The 18706-nt window shown below is 42.4% G+C and overlaps 1 protein-coding gene across 3 annotated transcripts in view; it reads right to left on the minus strand.

Annotated features, from left to right (window-relative positions):
• Positions 1 to 6265, minus strand: part of LOC134349261 (core histone macro-H2A.1) — a 44589-nt gene extending 38324 nt beyond the window's left edge. For 2 of the 3 annotated variants that reach the window (XM_063053310.1, XM_063053308.1), the window contains exon 1: positions 6182 to 6265. The gene's annotated coding sequence lies outside the window, so the exon portion shown is untranslated. The remainder of the gene's footprint in view (positions 1 to 6181) is intronic. The other variant, XM_063053309.1, reaches the window with a different exon arrangement.
• Between the last annotated feature and the right edge of the window lie 12441 nt (positions 6266 to 18706).

An 18706-nucleotide genomic window follows, 5' to 3' on the forward strand; every position in this document is an offset into this window, starting at 1 on the left:
TCAGAGACTGAATTCACAGGTTCATCACGGGCTCTGGGAGTTTGTGAAGGTTCCTCCAAGGTTTGATATTCAAACCAAACATGGAAAGCTTTGAGCTCATCCGGGAGCGAAGCCTTGTTGTCACCCAAGTCCCTTGGTTTCACTTTAACTCACACTAGACGCAAGGATGAATTTCAACAGAAGCCAGATCAGCAGTTGGGAGAGAAAGAAACAGAAGGATGTGTACGCGAAAATGACATATACAGTGGCATGCAAAAGTTTGGGCACCCCTGGTCGAAATTTGTTACTGTGAATAGTTAAGTGAGTAGAAGATAAACTGACCTCCAAAAGTCATAAAGTTAAAAATGAAACATTCTTTTCAACATTTTAAGCAAGATTAGTGTATTATTTTCGTTTTGTACAATTTTAGAGTGGAAAAAAAGGAAAGAAGCACCATGCAAAAGTTTGGGCACCCCAAGAGATTTGAGCTCTCAAAGGCCAGGTGATGCAAATTCCAAAGCTTTATAAATACCCTGACTCCTCAAACCTTGTCCCAACAATCAGCAGCCATGGGCTCCTCTAAGCAGCTGCCTAGCACTCTGAAAATTAAAATAAATGATGCCCACAAAGCAGAAGAAGGCTATAAGAAGATAGTAAAGCGTTTTCAGGTAGACATTTCCTCAGTTCATAATGTAGTTAAGAAATGGCAGGAACGGTGGTCAAGTTGAGGTCTGGAAGACCAAGAGAACTGCTCGTAGGATTGCTAGAAAGGCAAATCAAAACCCCTGTTTGACTGCAAAAAACCTTCAAAACTTAGCAGACTCTGGAGTGGTGGTGCACTGTTCTACTGTGCAGCAACACCTGCACAAATATGACCTTCAACGAAGAGTCATCAGAAGAAAACCTTTCTTGCATCCTCACCACAAAATTCAACGCCAGAAGTTTGCAAAGAAACATCTAAACAAGCCTGGTGCATTTTGGAAACAAGTCCTGTGGACTGATGAAGTTAAAATAGAACATTTTGGTTGCAATGAGCAAAGGTATGTTTAGAGAAAAAAGGGTGCAGAATTTCATGAAAAGAACACCTCTCCAACTGTTAAGCACAGGGGTGGATCGATCATGCTTTGGACTTGTGTTGCAGCCAGTGGCACAGGGAACATTTCACTGGTAGAGGGAAGAATGAATTCAATTAAATACCAGCAAATTCTGGAAGCAAACTTCACGCCGTCTGTAAAAAAGCTGAAGATGAAAAGAGGATGGCTTCTGCAACAGGATAATGATCCTAAACACACCTCGAAATCCACAATGGACTACCTCAAGAGGCGCAAGCTGAAGGTTTTGCCATGGCCCTCACAGTCCCCCGACCTAAACATCATCGAGAATCTGTGGATAGACCTCAAAAGAGCAGTGCATGCAAGACGACCCAAGAATCTCACAGAACTAGAAGCCTTTTGCAAGGAAGGATGGGCGAAAATCCCCCAAACAAGAATTGAAAGACTCTTAGCTGGCTACAGAAAGTGTTTACAAGCTGTGATACTTGCCAAAGGGGGTGTTACAAAGTACTGACCATGCAGGGTGCCCAAACTTTTGCTTTGGGCCCTTTTCCTTTTCTGTTAGTTTGAAACTGTAAAATATGGAAATAAAAAAGTAATCTTGCTTAAAATATTAAAGAAATGTGTCATCTTTAACTTTATGCCTTTTGGAAATCAGGTCATCTTTTACTTACTTAGCTATTCACAGTAACAGAGATTTTGACCGGGGTGCCCAAACTTTTGCATGCCGCTGTAAGTGCTGGCTGCACAGTTAAATCTGTTTTAGTGTTGCACAACCTGTGTAATTCTGCCTAACCTATTTAATTACCGAATTATTGCAGGTTAGGTTATTGCACTTGCATTCCAGAGACACCTGCAACCAGGTTCCGAGGCAGGTGATACAGTATTAGTGATAACTTGTCTCAATCAAGTTGTCTGTGTTAGATTTGAAAATGTGTTATTACACCTTAAAAAAAAATGCACCTCAATTTTGGTCTGAAGTTCATTTTGTTGAGGGTTTCAATACCTCTACTTCCTCAGGAAGTTATGGAAATTTGGCATGTCCCCCATTGACTCTCACCATTTTTTATAGATGTGACAAAGAAAGCACTCTATCCAGATGCATCGTGGCTTGGTTTGGCATCTACTCTGCCCAAGATTGCAAGAAACTGCAGAGAGTTGAAGACACAACTCAGTGCATCACGAAAACCAACCTCCCTTCCTTGGACTCTGTTGACACTTCTCACTGCCTCAGAAAAGCAGAACCATAGTCAAAGATTCCAACCATCTTGGATATTCTCCCTTCTTCCCCTCCCATCACATAGTAGGTACAAAGGACTGAAAGCACGTACCACTGGGCTCAAGAACAGCTTCTATAACACAAGTGACTGAACCTCTTGTACAATCAAATGGACTCTTGTCCTCATAGTTTCCCTCCTTGTGGCCTTGCAGCTTATTATCGGCCTGCACTGCACTCTCTCTGTAACAGTGACAACTTCTGCACAAAGTTATTGCTTTTCCCTTGTACTCCTGTTCTGTAATAATCTATATGGATAGCATGCAAAACAGTTTTTCCACTGTACTTAGTACATGTGACAGTGATAAACCAATTACCACACTTCAAGTTTGAAAATGAAACTTGGACAGACTGCAGTAACTGCAAACAGGTGCAATTATTTTGAAATGCCTTTCCTTGTGAAAATGACGAACTTCAGTTTTGACCATTTTATTTAAACTTCAATGACCAAAGCATTTGACTAACACCATTTATGGAGCTGGAGGCCTCATCCGAGGCAAGACTTCCCACTCAGTATAATGGGGGCTTCTGAGGACACAATTGACTGCAGGTGTTGGAATCGGGAGCAAAAAGCAAGCTGTTGAAGGAACCCAGTGGGTCAGGCGTCATTTGTAGAGGAAAACAGACAACAGATGTTTGGGGTAGAGATCTTTCATCTCCACATCCATCATCCAGATAAAGCTTCTCGACCTAAAACATTGACTGTTCCTTTCCCTCTACAGATGCTGCCTAACACATTAAGTTCCTCCAGCAGTTATTTTTCCCCCTTAGGGATTTCAGCGATGTCTTTGAAAATGCAAAATGATATTACAATTCAATGGAGAACAACAATTCCTGTGCGCAACTTGATGTTAAAGAGTTCTGCCATTTTTCGCTTGCAACACCAATATATTATTTATCTTGCAGACAGCTTGAGACCTGATTTTATCAAATAATAAATAAAATAGCAACTAAAGAACTTCAGAAGTAATACACTAAGTGTGAAGCACTTTGTTACCATGTGAACATGAAGTTCTGTGGTATGCTTAAATCCTGTGATATACGAGCTTTCATTCAATGCCCTATGAATTCACATAGACGTTTCATTTTCCACAATTCAATTATCTCTCCTCAAATTAGATATGACTTACATATTTCAGCACTTCAAAAAAATTTACTTTTAAATAGTTACTTTTAGCACAGCTGAACATGCTTACAGCATGCACAACCTTTGGCGCGATGGATAGACTAAATTGGGCACTGTTTTAAACATCGGTAGCCATATTGTTTCAGCTTTTTTTTGTGCTGTAATTTCCTAAAAATAAATGTATAGCACAGGAAGCACACAGTGCATCATGCTTATTCTCATAGTAATTAGCCAAACTTTAAAACTTTCATAAGTATTGAAAGTGAATCTTAAGTCAGTTGTATTCTAAATGAAGGAAAACACATTTTCATAAGATTCTCTCCGAGTGCATCACGAGAGGACGTTACACAACAGCTCAGTTTAAAATACTGCAAGAACAAGCTATTACACCTAACTTATTGTATATTAACATGGAATCGTTCAAAATAATGAAACAGATAGGACCTAGTTGGCTATTTGGACTGTCCTAATACAGCGGACTTTGACAGCCAGGCTGCCTGAATTCTGCTTTGTTACTTAACATCGGCCAAAGGGGCAATAGTGCACTGGTACATATAGAAGGCTTACTACTCATAAGCCAAGAATGGTGAATGGTGAACTGTGGGAGGGTTGCGATTACAGTCTGATACACCTCTTAATGTTCTTATAATAGCAACTGAGTTTAGCAACAAAGCTCAGAAAAATCTTCAAAAATAAGCTCTTTATCATAAAAAATGTCTAGAACTGAAACTTATAGTGATCTTATAGTTCCACAGATTGAATCAATGAGAATTGATGTCAATTCACAAACATGCTACTTGCTTTCTCTATCCTCACATCAGTTTGGAGTTGCCATTTTGTCACAAACATAGAAATCATGCAATCCCAAGGTAGCCTGCAAGTTTACAGTTACCAGATGGTTAAAAGTTTCTTTTTCAAATCAATTAAAACAACATTATGTTTTCCTGATCGCAACTGAATTCAGCAATCTTATCATAAACTTGAGAAAATCTGCAGATGCTGGAAGTACAAAGCAACACACACAAAATGCTGGAGGAACCCAGCAGGCCAGGCAGCATCTATGGAAGAGAGTAAACAGTCAACATGTCTGATCGAGACCCTTCATCAGGACTCACAGTAACGATATTATTGTAAACTACTTTACTCATTCTCCATACAGCACGACTTACAAAGGAAACTAATAATTATAACCATATTTATTGCAAATAATAGGGTTCAGAATGTATTTGATTTGTAGAAAGTTAGTTCTGCTACACCCTCTGGCTAATTTCATACTATTGCAAACTTTTGCTTTTCTTCAAATATTTTGTTATATGCTTTGGAACAATCAATAAATCATGATTTTGTAAAAGAGAACAACATGGAGAAAATGAACTGGTTACATCTAATCTTATTGTATAATGAACCAGAAACTGAAGCAACCTAAAACAACGTTAGGAAAATGGCCCAGGACATAAAGCACTGTGACAAACTGGGAGCAATAAGAAAGTCAACCTTATGCGATAAGTAACAATAAGTATATGTTTTAATAAAACACGAACTAACGCTACTATACATCTTGCAGTTGATTGACTTAATATCCAATTATTCGTATTCTTTGATCTGCAGAGGAATTCGATACTCGCTGATTCTGATCACCGTGAAGACTACGCCCAGACAGATTGTGACAAGTCCAAGATTTAAAACTCTTATACACACCCAGCAAAAGAATCTAAAGGCCTCACATATGGAGGTGTCAGCAGATGATTAGACTGTAAACGCACCGTATCTACGAGGAACTGTAGGATCAGATTTTTACAATTTTCCACCCTTTGACTCAAAACGCTTCTCAGGCATAGAACAACTTTTACGTCTGTTGCTAAGTAACAACTACACCACAGCCTCCCGGAATGTGACTCTTCATAACAGGCCGAGAATCATTTTGTTCTCAAAGTCGATACAGCATGCAATGTTGAAAATAGCAACAAGGAAAACAATTACATCCACAACAACAAACTATCAATTAATAAAGTTAACGATCACGTTAAATCGATTTAGACGTTGACACGAGCAATGTGACAATGCAGGTTAAATCACACCAAGGTGGGTAAACTGCATCAAATCAGCAATATGCTGCAGTGTCCGTACGCGTGTCAGCGTCCAGCTTTGCAGGAGGAAAAATCACCCTTGTCTATTAAATGCGGCAACCAGCTCATGCCTCTGTATAAAACATTTACAGCCGAATTCCGTCAGCATTTGTAATGTGATGCTGCATGTTGCTGCAGTAATATCCACTCTGCATTTTGTTCATGGGGTTCGCTCGCTGCACAATGCATGAGCTGCGGGTTATAATATTAAAGCATCGAGAGGACATCGACTGGCAATTTCCGGGTTTGCACTGGTGGGTTATTGAAAACATCCGTTTTTTTAAAAGCAGTCCGTAAATCAGGCTGCATTTCCTTGCAACAGGAGCAGCAATAACTTCGCTGCTCCAGATCCCTGCGAAAATCAGGTGAAGCAAAGTTGCATTTTTTTTTCTAAGTATGTGTTTAACAACGGCCAGTTACAGAGCTCCTCCAACTGCTTAAAAAAACCGTCCAGCCTTCAACATACATCGGCCAGGCCTCCAATTCCAGCCACCTACAAATCTCTCGGGTTTCTTTTAAACCATTGTAAACTAAAGCCCAAGGCGCCGGGAGATGGTATAAAGATGACACGTTGGCCATGATTACAAATAAATGAAGTGCAGAAACAATGTCAATCACTTACAATGACACAGTAACAATATGTCTCCTTTGCAGAAACAGCAGCTCCACTACGAGTGGGCAGCGTCTGACTGTCCCACAATGCTGCGCGGCTACGGTAGCGCTGTCAATCAGCGCCTCTGGGTCATCCTCCCGGCAGATGTGGTGCACGCCGACGCCGTTCCAGCAGGGAGACTGGCCGCGCACGCCCCCGAAATGGAAAGCAAAACCTTGCTCTTTATCTGTATAGCATGAAGTTTATTGTCGACATTGCATCTTGTTTTTGCATTTGTGCTTCCAATGCTTCCCTATTCGCCATAATACAAGTCAACTTCTCAAGAAAGATGAGCTACTGCTCAAGTAGAACAAATGTATAGAAATCCAGTGTGCTTCTCTGTGTTGTTAAAATTACATGAAAGTGCTTCAGTTTATTATCTCCAAACCCACCTCCCGCATTAAACATTCGGCATATACTCTATATAAAGGGTTCACAGACCGCTTGGTTAATGGTAGGTAAGGCTCCATAGCATAAAAAGGCTGGGAACCCCTGCCCTATATGAATCAAAGGCCTGGATTCAAATTGAATATACACCACTGTATTATTTATTACACAGTAAAATATTTACTGCAGTTATTAAAAATTAAAGATAAATTGCAAAATGCCAATCATAAATGCTCTATAAACCTTTAATCTGAAACAATATTTTATTTTCCATGGATTGATCAAAGTTGCAGTATAAATCAGCCCAGTGTGTACCCCCGCGCTGTGCATGCATTGTTTGAGTTTATGCTCCTCTGTGTGGTACTCTCCATCGAACTTCCAGCCCACCTCCTTGCCTCCACATCCATCTTACCCGTAGGAGCCATGCATCTGTTCTCTATAGCTAGTCGTGTGGGTGGGGGCGTGGTAAAAGCAAAGAGTAAGTTGTGTATTCTTGCTTTATTGAGTCCTGCCGAAGGGTTTCGGCCCAAAACGTCGACTGTATTTTTCTCTATAGATGCTTCCTGGCCTGCTGAGTTCCTCCAGCATTAGTGTGTGTGTTGCTTTGGATTTCCAGCATCTGCAGATTTTCTCTTGTTTATGCTTTATTCTGGTTAGTTTTAGAGCTGGGGACTGTCAGATGTGGTATCTTTTGTTGACCACTTAATTACATTTGAAATCACTTTTATCTGCTTAACTTCACTTAAATCCGCATAAGTACACTTAATTTCGCTGATTGTAGTTTCATCGCCCCAAGATTGTACGTTTTGCAAGTTACTAATAGGTTTCTTCGACCTTTTGAACATTATTACTGGATTGAATGAGAGGGTACATCATACAGGATAACTCCCTGTGCTTGGTCTCGAACAGTGCCATTGGTTTGGTCAAGTAGCTGCTCTATTACTTTTTAAGGTTGAAAAATTAACAAAAACAAAAGGACAACATTCCCATCCCCTTCCACTTCTTCCCCATCCTTCGCCTACGTTATCCTTTTATCCTATACTTGTCTTGCCCACTGTCCATTTGCAGTTCTATAAACTTATCCAACTTGCCCCCATGTCCTTCTTTTCCTCTACCAAATCACTGTATCTCTTTACCATCACTTAATTCACCTCCATACTGACAAACATTATTAAATTATATCCTTCGCCCATGCAGCATTTGCTTTTGCTTACTCTATGTATTTTCTACTGACACTGCAGGCTTCAAGGCAGCCACCATCATTCTGGTGCCCAAGAAAGCGACAGTAAATGGTCTAGACGATTAGTGCCCAGTAGCACTGACCTCAGCGACCATGAAATGCTTTGAGAGACTGGTAATGGATCGTATAAAATCCCACCTTCCAGCTACATTGGAGGAGGGGTCCCAGAACAAATCCTTGTGGAATGCCACCGGTCACCGTCCACCATGCAGAAAATGAACCATCTGCAACCACCCTTTGCCATCTGTGGGCAAGCCAATCTTGGATCCACAAAGCAAGGTCTCCTTGGATCCCATGCCTTGTTACTTCCTGAGTAAGCCTCACATGGGGAACTTTATCAAATGCCTTACTGAAATCCATATACACTACATTCACAGCTCTACCTTCATCAATATGTTTTGTTACATCCTCAAAGAATTCAATCAGGTTCGTAAGGTATGACCTGCCCTTGACAAAGCCATGCTGACTATCCCTAACCAGGTTACGTCTCCCCAAATTTCATTCTTCAGCTCCTTCCGGGCACCCTTGTAAATTTCTAGAGTTCTAACAGTACCTAGTTTCTTGAACCTTTCATAAGCTTTTCATTTCTTCTTAACTAGGTTTTCTACATCCTTTGTACACCATGGTTCTTTTACCCTACTATCCTTTTCCTCCCTCAATGGAACATACCTACGCAGAGTGCCATGCAAATGTTCCCTGAACATTTGCCACATTTCTCCATGCATTTCCCTGTGAACAGCTGCTCCCAATTTATGTTCCCAAGTTCCTGCCTAATAACATCATATTTCCAACTACCCCAATTAAATGTCTTCCCAAATTATCTGCTCCTATCCCTCTCCAGTACCCTGGTAAAGGAGATAGAATTGTGATCACTACCTCCAAAATGACCTCCCACTGCGAGATCTGACACCTGAGCAGGTTCATTTTCCAATACCAGATCAAGTACAGCCTCTACTCCATTTGGTTTATTATTTAGGAAGATAGAAAACCTACAGCGCAATACAGACCCTTCGGCCCACAATGCTGTGCCGAGCATGTACTTACTTTAGAAGTTATCTGGGATTACCCATAGCTCTCTAATTTTCTAAGCTTCATGTACCTATCCAGGAATCTCTTAAAAGACTCATTCTTATCACACTACCTCACTACTTTTTTATTTCTATTTTTGCACTACTTTTTAAAATATAACTATATAATATACGTACATATATACTTACTGTAATTCATAGTTTATTTTCTGTTATGTATTGCATTGTGCAGCTGCCACAAAGTCAACAGATTTCACAACATATGCCAGTGATATTAAACCTGATTCTCATTCTGATTCAATCTGAGGGCAAGAACAGGTTTGTGTATTTCTTAGATAAATTGCATTCTGCAATTGTTATATTGTTAGGTACTTTGCAAGTAGAAATGAATTTTTATAATTTCAACTTGATTCAAAGTTTATTTTCCATTTGTACTAAAATGAGATGTCAGGATCATAATAGAGAAGCAGGCGATTTACCCCACCATCAAGTACCCATCTACATTAATCACATTTACCAGCACTTATTCTGAAGCCTTCCAAGCTTTGGCAGTTCACGTGCTTGTTCAGAAACTTTTTAAATGTTGTGAGAGTACCTGCCTCTATAGTCTGTTTTTAACATTATATAATCTATATTCATGCAAATACCATTCTCCACTGCTCTATGTCAATGTAGCAGTGTTTGCTATGTGATACAAAATGAGGTCAGTAGGGCTTTGCCTATGCAGACTTGCCAAATAGTTCCAAGTGGCTGTTAGAATGGGCTACCTACTGGTAGCCCAAAACACACCATTCTTCACACGTATATCAATACCTCCAGATTTAGTCTCTTTTTTCTGTCTGAAATATTGGGATGAGGTGCTCAATGTTCAGTGGGGATTATCCTGGTGTTTCTGCCTGATCATTGGTAGGCTCTGTCTTTTGATTTGTTAAGCTTGTGGTTGGCAGTCATGTGCTGGCTTAGCTGGCTTGCAAGAAGTAAATAAAACTGCCAAAAGGATAAAATTCAACCTCGTCATCCTTGTTCCATGTGTAACACAGGGAAGCAGGAACCAGCATTTTGGGTACCAACAGATTAATCAACAGCAACTGCTGGCTGCAAAATGTTGGCCAGGCTTCCTAGCGTGTGGAGGAAGTGGCTGGCATTGCAAAACAGGCACGTGGCATAAGAGGATCCTGATAAGAGGATCTATCAGTCCTGAGAAAGGGTCTCAGTCTGAAACGTTAACTGTTTGCTCTTTTCCATAGATGCCGCCTGGCCTGCTGAGTTCCTCCAGCATTTTGTGTGCATTACTTTGATTTCCAGCATTTGCAGATTTTCCCTTGTTTGCAATAAGAGGATCATAGCTGGATAAACTCTTCCAGCACCACCCTGTGTAGGCAAATATGCTGAAACCCTCACAGTTCAGCAATGTTCGACCTTGTCACAGTAGTTCTTTTATTTTTGATGTTATGCAACTACTGCAGGGCTTCCCAACTTGGGTCCACAGACCCCTTGGTTAATGGTAGGGATCCGTGACATATAGGTTGGGAGCCCCTACACTAGAGGGAATTGAAACCAGGGTCTGAGTGTCCCAAATCCGGTCTCCTGTGTATCTATAATTAATATGTTTATATTGTACATTCGATGAAATGTGACCTTACCATCATACAGGGGCATCATTAGGAACTGTTTATGTATTTCAACAAAGATGCAATCTCCCAGCTCTAGTGGGTCACATTGAGACCTACCAACTGGGCATAAACTCAGTGCGTCCATCCATCCCTGTTCACTGGCTGGGGTTACCTCACATCTTCCCTTGGATTCATCAGAATACTTTGTGGGGTTTGTAATCAGTGATTACAATAATAAAATATGGACCATACAAATTATTACAAAACACCAGACTATAAATAATAGCTGAACCTTTTGGTTTTCTAGTTGTTAACATCTGTGCTTTGCAAAGGGACTTCAAAATACAATTAATCAGCTGCATATCTTCCTTCTGTATACAGTGTGACAAGATATCACCAATGCTGTAAAGTGTTTGATAAGGCCTCACCTGGAGTATTGTGAGCAGATTTGGGCTCACAAATGGATGTTGTGTACATGGATTTTCAGAAGGCCTCCGAGAAGGGACCACACATGAGGCTGCTTAACAAGTTACGAGCCCATGGTATTACAAGAAAATACTAGCATTGATAGAGCATTGGCTGATTGGCAGGAGGCAAACAGTGGGAATAAAGGGAGTCTTTTAAGCCGGCTGCAGGTGACTAGTGGTGTTCCACAGAAGTCTGTGTTAGGACTACTTCTTTTTACATTATATGTCAGTGATTTGGATGATGGAATTGATGGCTTTGTGGTCAGGTTTGCAGATGATACGAGATAGGTGAAGGGGCAGGAAGTGTTGAGGAAGCAGAGAGGCTACAAAAGGACAGATTAGAGAATGGGCAAAGAAGTGGCAGATGGAAGACAGTGCCAGTAAGTGTATGGTCAGGCATTTTGATTGCAGAAAAAAAAACATGGACTATTTTTACTAAATGGAGAGAAAATTCAAAGATCTGAGGTGCAAAGGGACTTGGGAGTCCTTGTGCAGGATTCTTTAAAAGTTAATTTGCAGATTGAGGCAGTACATAGTGAGGAAGGCAAATGTAATGTTAGTATTCATTTCAAGAGGACTAGGATATAAAAACAAAGATGTAATTTTGAGGTTCCTTAAGGCACTAGTGAGGCCTCACTTGGAGGATTGTGAGCAGTTTTGGGCCCCTTATCTAAGAAAGTATGTGCTGACATTGGAGGGGCTTCAAAAGAGGTTCATGTAAGTAATTCCAGGATTGAAAGGTTTATCATAATTAGAGCATTTGAGGGCTCCGGTCCTCTAACTCACTGGAATTCGGAAGAATGAGGGAAGGGGAAATCTCATTGAAACCTAAACGTCCTCAATAGAATGGACATGGAGAGGACGTTTACTATGGTGGGGGATGCCTCAGAATAGAGTGATGTCCATTTGGAACAGAGATGAGGAGGAATTTCTTTCGCCAGAGTGTGGCAAATCTGTGGAGTTCATTGCCACTGGCGGCTGTGGAGGCCATGTCATGCGGTATATTTAAGGCAGAAGTTGATAGATTCTTGATTAGAGAGGGCATGAAGGATATGGGGTGAAAGCAGGAGATCAGGGCTGAGAGAGAAATAGATTAGCCATGATGAAATGGCAGAGCAGACTCGATGGTCCAAATGGCCTAACTCTGCCCCAATATCTTACGGTCTAATGACTAATGGCATTTTCTAGATGGGAATGTGTCATTTTTCTCCCTAGCACCCTTCTCTCCCAAGCCACAATAATCAGGCTGTTGGTTGAATCAAACAGTGCTGGGAACATTGTGCAGATTCAACTGCTCATTCACTTAAACAGAGAAGTTGGGTGCCAACCATTCCTCTTGTACCTCCTTACTGCCCTGATCCAGTTGTTTCTGTTCATTTCCAATTTATAAAGAGTTTGGATTTGCAATAGTACATAATCTGGGGACTTCCTGTAGCATTAAGGAGGGCAGTAAGTGCAAGGTTCTGCTATGGTTATCAATCTCAAAGAGCTCAAAAAGTACTTTCAAAGGCCAATAAACAGGACAGCTCAGTGAATTTTGGGCATCTTACAGATTATTTTTTTTTCCTTGTCATAAAAATTGATTATTCAGATATTTATATAAAGTATTTAATGCTTTGGTAAAATTACAAAATATTGCTTGATTAATAGACAATATAGGTGCAGGTGTAGGCCATTCAGCCCTTTGAGCCAGCACCACTATTCACTGTGATCATGGCTGATCATCCACAGTCAGTACCCTTTTCCTGCCTTCTCCCCACATTCCTTGACTCCGCTATCTTTAAGAGCTCTATCTAACTCTTTCTTGAAAGAATCCAGAGAATTGGCCTCCACTGCCTTCTGTGGCAGAGCATTCCACAGATCCACAACTCTCTGGGTGAAAAAGTTTTTCCTCAACTCCTTTCTAAATGTTCTACCCCTTATTCTTAAACTGTGGCCTCTGGTTCTGGACTCCCCCAACATCGGGAACATGTTTCCTGCCTCTAGCATGTCCAATCCCTTAATAATCTTATATGTTTCAATCAGATCCCCTCTCATTCTTCTAAATTCCAGTGTATACAAGCCCAGTCACTCCAATCTTTCAACATATGACAGTCCCGTCATCCCGGAAATTAACCTCGTGAACCTACGCTGCACTCCCTCCATGGCTAGAATGTCCTTCTGTCACAATAGGGGTCCTGGGAACAGGCCCAAATGCAAGACACAGACACTGAAGAACAAGGAACAGGATTTGACTAGAGTAGGGACATGACAAGATTCAGACCAGGAGCGGGGACAAGAGTGCAGACTTGGGCTAGGGAAAGCGGGACCAGGACTAGGAACCATGGACTAGGAGACAAGGCTTGGACTCCGAGCCCGAGACTGGACAAGGACCCAGAACCTGGGTCTTGCCTCGGGCTCGGACCCCAGAACCAGGCAAGGACATGACTTGGCTGCTGGCTGGGGTCTTGGGTCTCGAGCTTGGCTTGGGATCCTTGAGGCTTGAGGTCTTGGGTCTCGAGCTTGGCTTGGGATCCTTGAGGCTTGGGGTCTTGGAGCTTGAGCTTGGCTGCAGGCTGGGGTCTTGGACCTTGAGGGCTCGGGATCCTCGAGGCTTGGGTTCTTGGAGCTTGAGCTCGGCTCGGGACCCTCGAGGCTTGGGTTCTTGGAGCTTGAGCTCGGCTCGGGACCCTCGAGGCTTGGGTTCTTGGAGCTTGAGCTCGGCTCGGGACCCTCGAGGCTTGGGTTCTTGGAGCTTGAACTTGGCTCGGGATCCTCGAGGCTTGGGTTCTTGGAGCTTGAGCTCGGCTCGGGACCCTCGAGGCTTGGGTTCTTGGAGCTTGAGCTCGGCTCGGGACCCTCGAGGCTTGGGTTCTTGGAGCTTGAGCTCGGCTCGGGACCCTCGAGGCTTGGGTTCTTGGAGCTTGAGCTCGGCTCGGGACCCTCGAGGCTTGGGTTCTTGGAGCTTGAGCTCGGCTCGGGACCCTCGAGGCTTGGGTTCTTGGAGCTTGAGCTCGGCTCGGGACCCTCGAGGCTTGGGTTCTTGGAGCTTGAGCTCGGCTTGGGACCCTCGAGGCTTGGGTTCTTGGAGCTTGAGCTCGGCTCGGGACCCTTGAGGCTTGGGTTCTTGGAGCTCGGCCTGGGACCCTCGAGGCTTGGGTTCTTGGAGCTCGGCTTGGGACCCTCGAGGCTTGGGTTCTTGGAGCTCGGCTTGGGATCCTCGAGGCTTGGGGTCTTCGTCTTCAAATGCGGAGGCTGATAACTCAGAGACTGGAGTTGAGAGACAGACTGGGAACTGAACATCAACATAGAGCCGGGACTTATCCTAAGACAAGCCGGGACTCAACTTCTCCACACCAAGGTGGGACAGGTCCACCTGTTGGGTAATGGCAGGACAGCCAGACTTACCCAACAGTGGCAAAGACAAGACATGTCCCACCGCAGGGCAACAGCAAGACGGCCTGACTTTCCCCATGGAGGCGAGGACAAGACAAGACAAGACAAGCCAAGACATGACCCCCTACGGGGCAACGGCAAGATGGCCTGACTTACCCCATAGAGGTGAGGACAAGAGGAGACAAACACCAACGAACAACAGACAGTTCCATCTCTGCTCCGGGGTAGCTCCAAATCTCAGTTCAGCCAGCAACCTCAGCTGGCTAAAGAAAGAGCCGGATCTCTACCTAGCTCAGAGTGGCTGGCAGCCACTCAGCTGGCCTGGGAAACAGCCGAGTCCAGACTGCAAAGACTACTGCAACAAGTGGCAACAAGGATCCATGAAGCAGTGGTCCTCCAACCAGACATGGAGATCACAAACTGTTTCATCAGCAGATTACTCCAAGGAGGACTGACGAGACAAACCAGCAGCCCCCACTCAATCCCAAGGCTACTTATATTGCAAGCCCAAAGATGGGAATCAGGTGCCAATGGTGAACTCAAACAAGGGACAGCTGGAAGACCCGGAGTAATGAGTCCACGGACCGGGCCGTGAACCGGAATGAGGACTTCACGGACCGGGCCATAACACCTTCCTCAAATTTGGAGACCAAAACTGTACACAATACTCCAGGTGTGGTCTCACCAGGGCCCTGTACAACTGCAGAAGGACCTCTTTGCTCCTATACTCAACTCCCCTTGTCATGAAGGCCAACATGCCATTAGCTTTCTTCGCTGCCTGTTGTACTTGCATGCTTACTTTCAGTGACTGATGAACAAGGACACCTAGATCTCGTTGTACTTCCCCTTTTCCTAACTTGACATCATTCAGATAGTAATCTGCGTTCCTGTTCTTGCCACCAAAGTGGATAACCTCACATTTATCCACATTAAACTGCATCTGCCATGCATCTGCCCACTCATCCAACCTGTCCATTCTCATTCTCATAACATCCTCCTCACATTTCATATTAAACATTCTTTCTTTGTTTACATAATTCATTACAGGTTATACGTTAGAAGTACATGATGCCAATACATCATATGAGAGTGCCTCACTAAAGAAAAGTAAAGTGAAGTAAAACTAAGAAGAGACGCATCTCCCGTTCCTGTGTTTTTCTTTCACATTCAAAAGAATGGAAACCACAGACAAAGACACAATTAAATTGTAGTCAAGAATGAAAGTGAATGTGAACAAAATTTTAATGTCTAAACATAAACCTGCCTGGCTAAACAAATTGTGTTACCTTTGAGGAAGTGGTTCACATACCCCAGACCAACGCAGGTTTAAAGGAGAAACTTGCAGAAAATGCAACAAAGTAGGGCACATATAAAGAGCACGTTGGGCAGACAAAAAAAAATGGACTGCACGAGGAAGAGAAAAAGATAAAAAGTCAAGTCACAGTTTTAAAAAGAGCACTCATCCACACGCTGGTGATGAAAAATCTGATAATAACAAGAGTGACACAGGAGATTTACAATGTGAAAACTAAAAATAGGCCAGCAATGTGGCTTGCACCAGAAGTGAGCGGCAAATTAATTAAAATGGAATTGGACGCTGGCTTATCTGTTTCAGTAGTTTCACAAAATAAATTTGAATGGCATTTCAAAGAAACCAAACTGAATCCTACAGATATCCATCTGAGAACTTATGCTGCAGGAAAGATAATTCCTGTAGGAATGGCATGTGTAACAGTGAAATACAATAACCAAAAGGCCACATTGGGTTGGTATGTGGTAAAAACAGGAGGGCCAGCATTGTGGGGCTGAACTGCTACAACTTGATTGGAGATCTGTCCACCATTTGCATGCCACATCAACTACAGCGTCAACAATTTCAGCAGTGTTTAAGCATAGCATTGGAAAACTCAACTATATCAAATGTTAAATGAAAATGCCACACCCAAGTTTTGCAAACCTCTCTGGTTCCTTATACAACCTTTGATAAAGTAGGCCATGAGATAGATCACACGGAGGCTAGAGGAATTCTTTCCAAGGTTGAGTGGAGTCCACGGGCAACACTAGTGGTCTCACTAGCCAAGAAGGATGGGTCTGTCAGAATCTGTAGGGATTTTAAGGTCACCATCAACCTTGTACTGTAAGTAGATCATTACCCTCTTCCAAGAATAGAGGATATCTTTACAAAACACTTTAGCAAAATGGACATAGCTGAGGCCTACCCACAAATGGAGATGGAAGAAGAGTTCAAAGGGGTTCTCAGCATAAACACGCACAAGAGGCTTTATTGCTACAAAAGGCTATTTTTAAAGCTGTTTCTTCACCTGTACTATGGATCATATGCTACAAGGCTGTCAGTATAACCTTGGTGCCTTTATTGTTACCAATGAGGATGGCAAGTAACATCTCCAAAATCTCAAGATAGTGTTAGGAACATTGGAAGATTATGGACTCAGAGCCCAATGCAAGAAGTGTGAACTCATTAAAGCAAGCAACATTTACTGCTGTCATACCATTGATGCACAAGGATTCCACAAGTATGCTGGGAAATTCAAGCAGTGGTAGATGCCCCAAGGCCAAAGGATGTGTCACAGTTGTGCTCCTTTTTAGGATTTATCAAAAGTATTACTGAAATCAAAAAACTCTGCAAAATAAAAATCTTAAATCAAAGGATTAAGACTGGAATTAATCAGAGTTAGCATTTCAGATGGATTTGGTTAGCGTAACCAAAACCGTTTTATATTTTGATTGCTTACACTGGTTGTTTGGTTTTCGAATGCTTTCCAATTATGGAACACACAGCTGATTCTCAATGTTAACATTTGACTGGAGTGAACCTAGACTGTGTAAACATTGTAGATATAATCAATTTGCTGCACCATGGGGAACTCAACAAATCTCTGAAAACTGATGGACCTGTGTTTACGGTGCACAGTGAAGTCATTGTATTTAATGAAATTGAATTCCCTACAGAAATGGTTTTCTGAGTTGAGTTCCTTACAGTACCATAGCTGATGTTGGAGAGCAGTATCTGGGAGATGTTGCAGTTGTAGCTTTAATGGCGGTAATAAGGCCCTACAGAAGGAATACCTTTGCTTCATACCTTCAAAATAAATACTTTTTATGGAGGCATCCAGAAGTTTGTTTAAATGCATTCTACATAATAATAGATTTTCTGGAAATGCCTTCATTTACATCTACACTCCAAGAGTAAGTAGAGATGGCATAGGCTAGAAGTGTAGGGAGATCAGTTCAGTTTCTGCTCATGGCCCAATGACATCATTCACACAATCCTGATTGAGAAGTTACAGAACCTGGGCCTCTGTACCTCCCTCTGCAATTGGACCCTCGACTTCCTAACTGGAACACCACAATCTGTGCGGATTGGTGATAACATCTCCTCCTCGCTGATCATCAACACTGGTGCACTTCACGGGTGTGTGCTTAGCCCACTGCTCTACTCTACCATCTATAAACTTGCTGATGATACAACCACTGTCGGTGATGAGAGGGTGTACAGGAGCAAGGTAGTCCAACTACTGGAGTGGTGTCATAACAACAACCTGGCACTCAATGTCACTAAGACGAAAGGGCTGATTGTGGACTTCAGAAAGAGTAAAATGAAGGAACACATACTAATCCTCACAGAGGGATCAGAAGTGGAGAGAGAGTGAGCAGTTTCAAGTTCCTGGTTGTCAAGACCTCTGAGGACCTAACCTAGTCCCAACATATCGTATCAGTTATAAAGAAGGCAAGGCAGTGACTATACTTCATTAGGACTTTAAAGAGATTTGGTATGTCAACAAATACACTCAAACACTTCTATAGATGTAATGTGGAGAGCATTCTGACAGGCTGAATCACTGTCTGGTATGGTGGGTGGGGGGGGGGGGGGCGGTGGCTACTGCACAGGACCGAAAGAAGCTGCAGAGGGTTGTAAATCTAATCAGCTCTATCTTGGGTACTAGCCTACAAGAAGTGGTATCTTAGAAAGGCAGCATATTAAGAACTTCAGCACCCAGGGCATGCCCTTTTCTCACTGTTACCATCAGGAAGGAGGTACAGAAGCCTGATGGCACAAACTTAGCGTAACAGGAACAGCTTCTTCCTCTCTGCCATCCGATTTCTAAATGCACATTGAACTCTTGAACACCACTTTCTTAATATATATTATTTCTGTTTTCTGCACGATTTATAATCTATTCAATATAAGTATACTGTAATTGATTTACTTATTTATTTTTTTCTTCTATATTATGTATTGCATTGAACTGCTGCTGCTAAGTTAACAGATTTCACGACGTATGCCGGTGATAATAAACCTGATTCTGATTCAAAGTTGCTGGTGAACACAGCAGGCCAGGCAGCATCTCTAGGAAGAGGTACAG

Source organism: Mobula hypostoma, chromosome 7 (genome assembly GCF_963921235.1).
Source record: "Mobula hypostoma chromosome 7, sMobHyp1.1, whole genome shotgun sequence".
NCBI classification, from domain to species: domain Eukaryota; kingdom Metazoa; phylum Chordata; class Chondrichthyes; order Myliobatiformes; family Myliobatidae; genus Mobula; species Mobula hypostoma.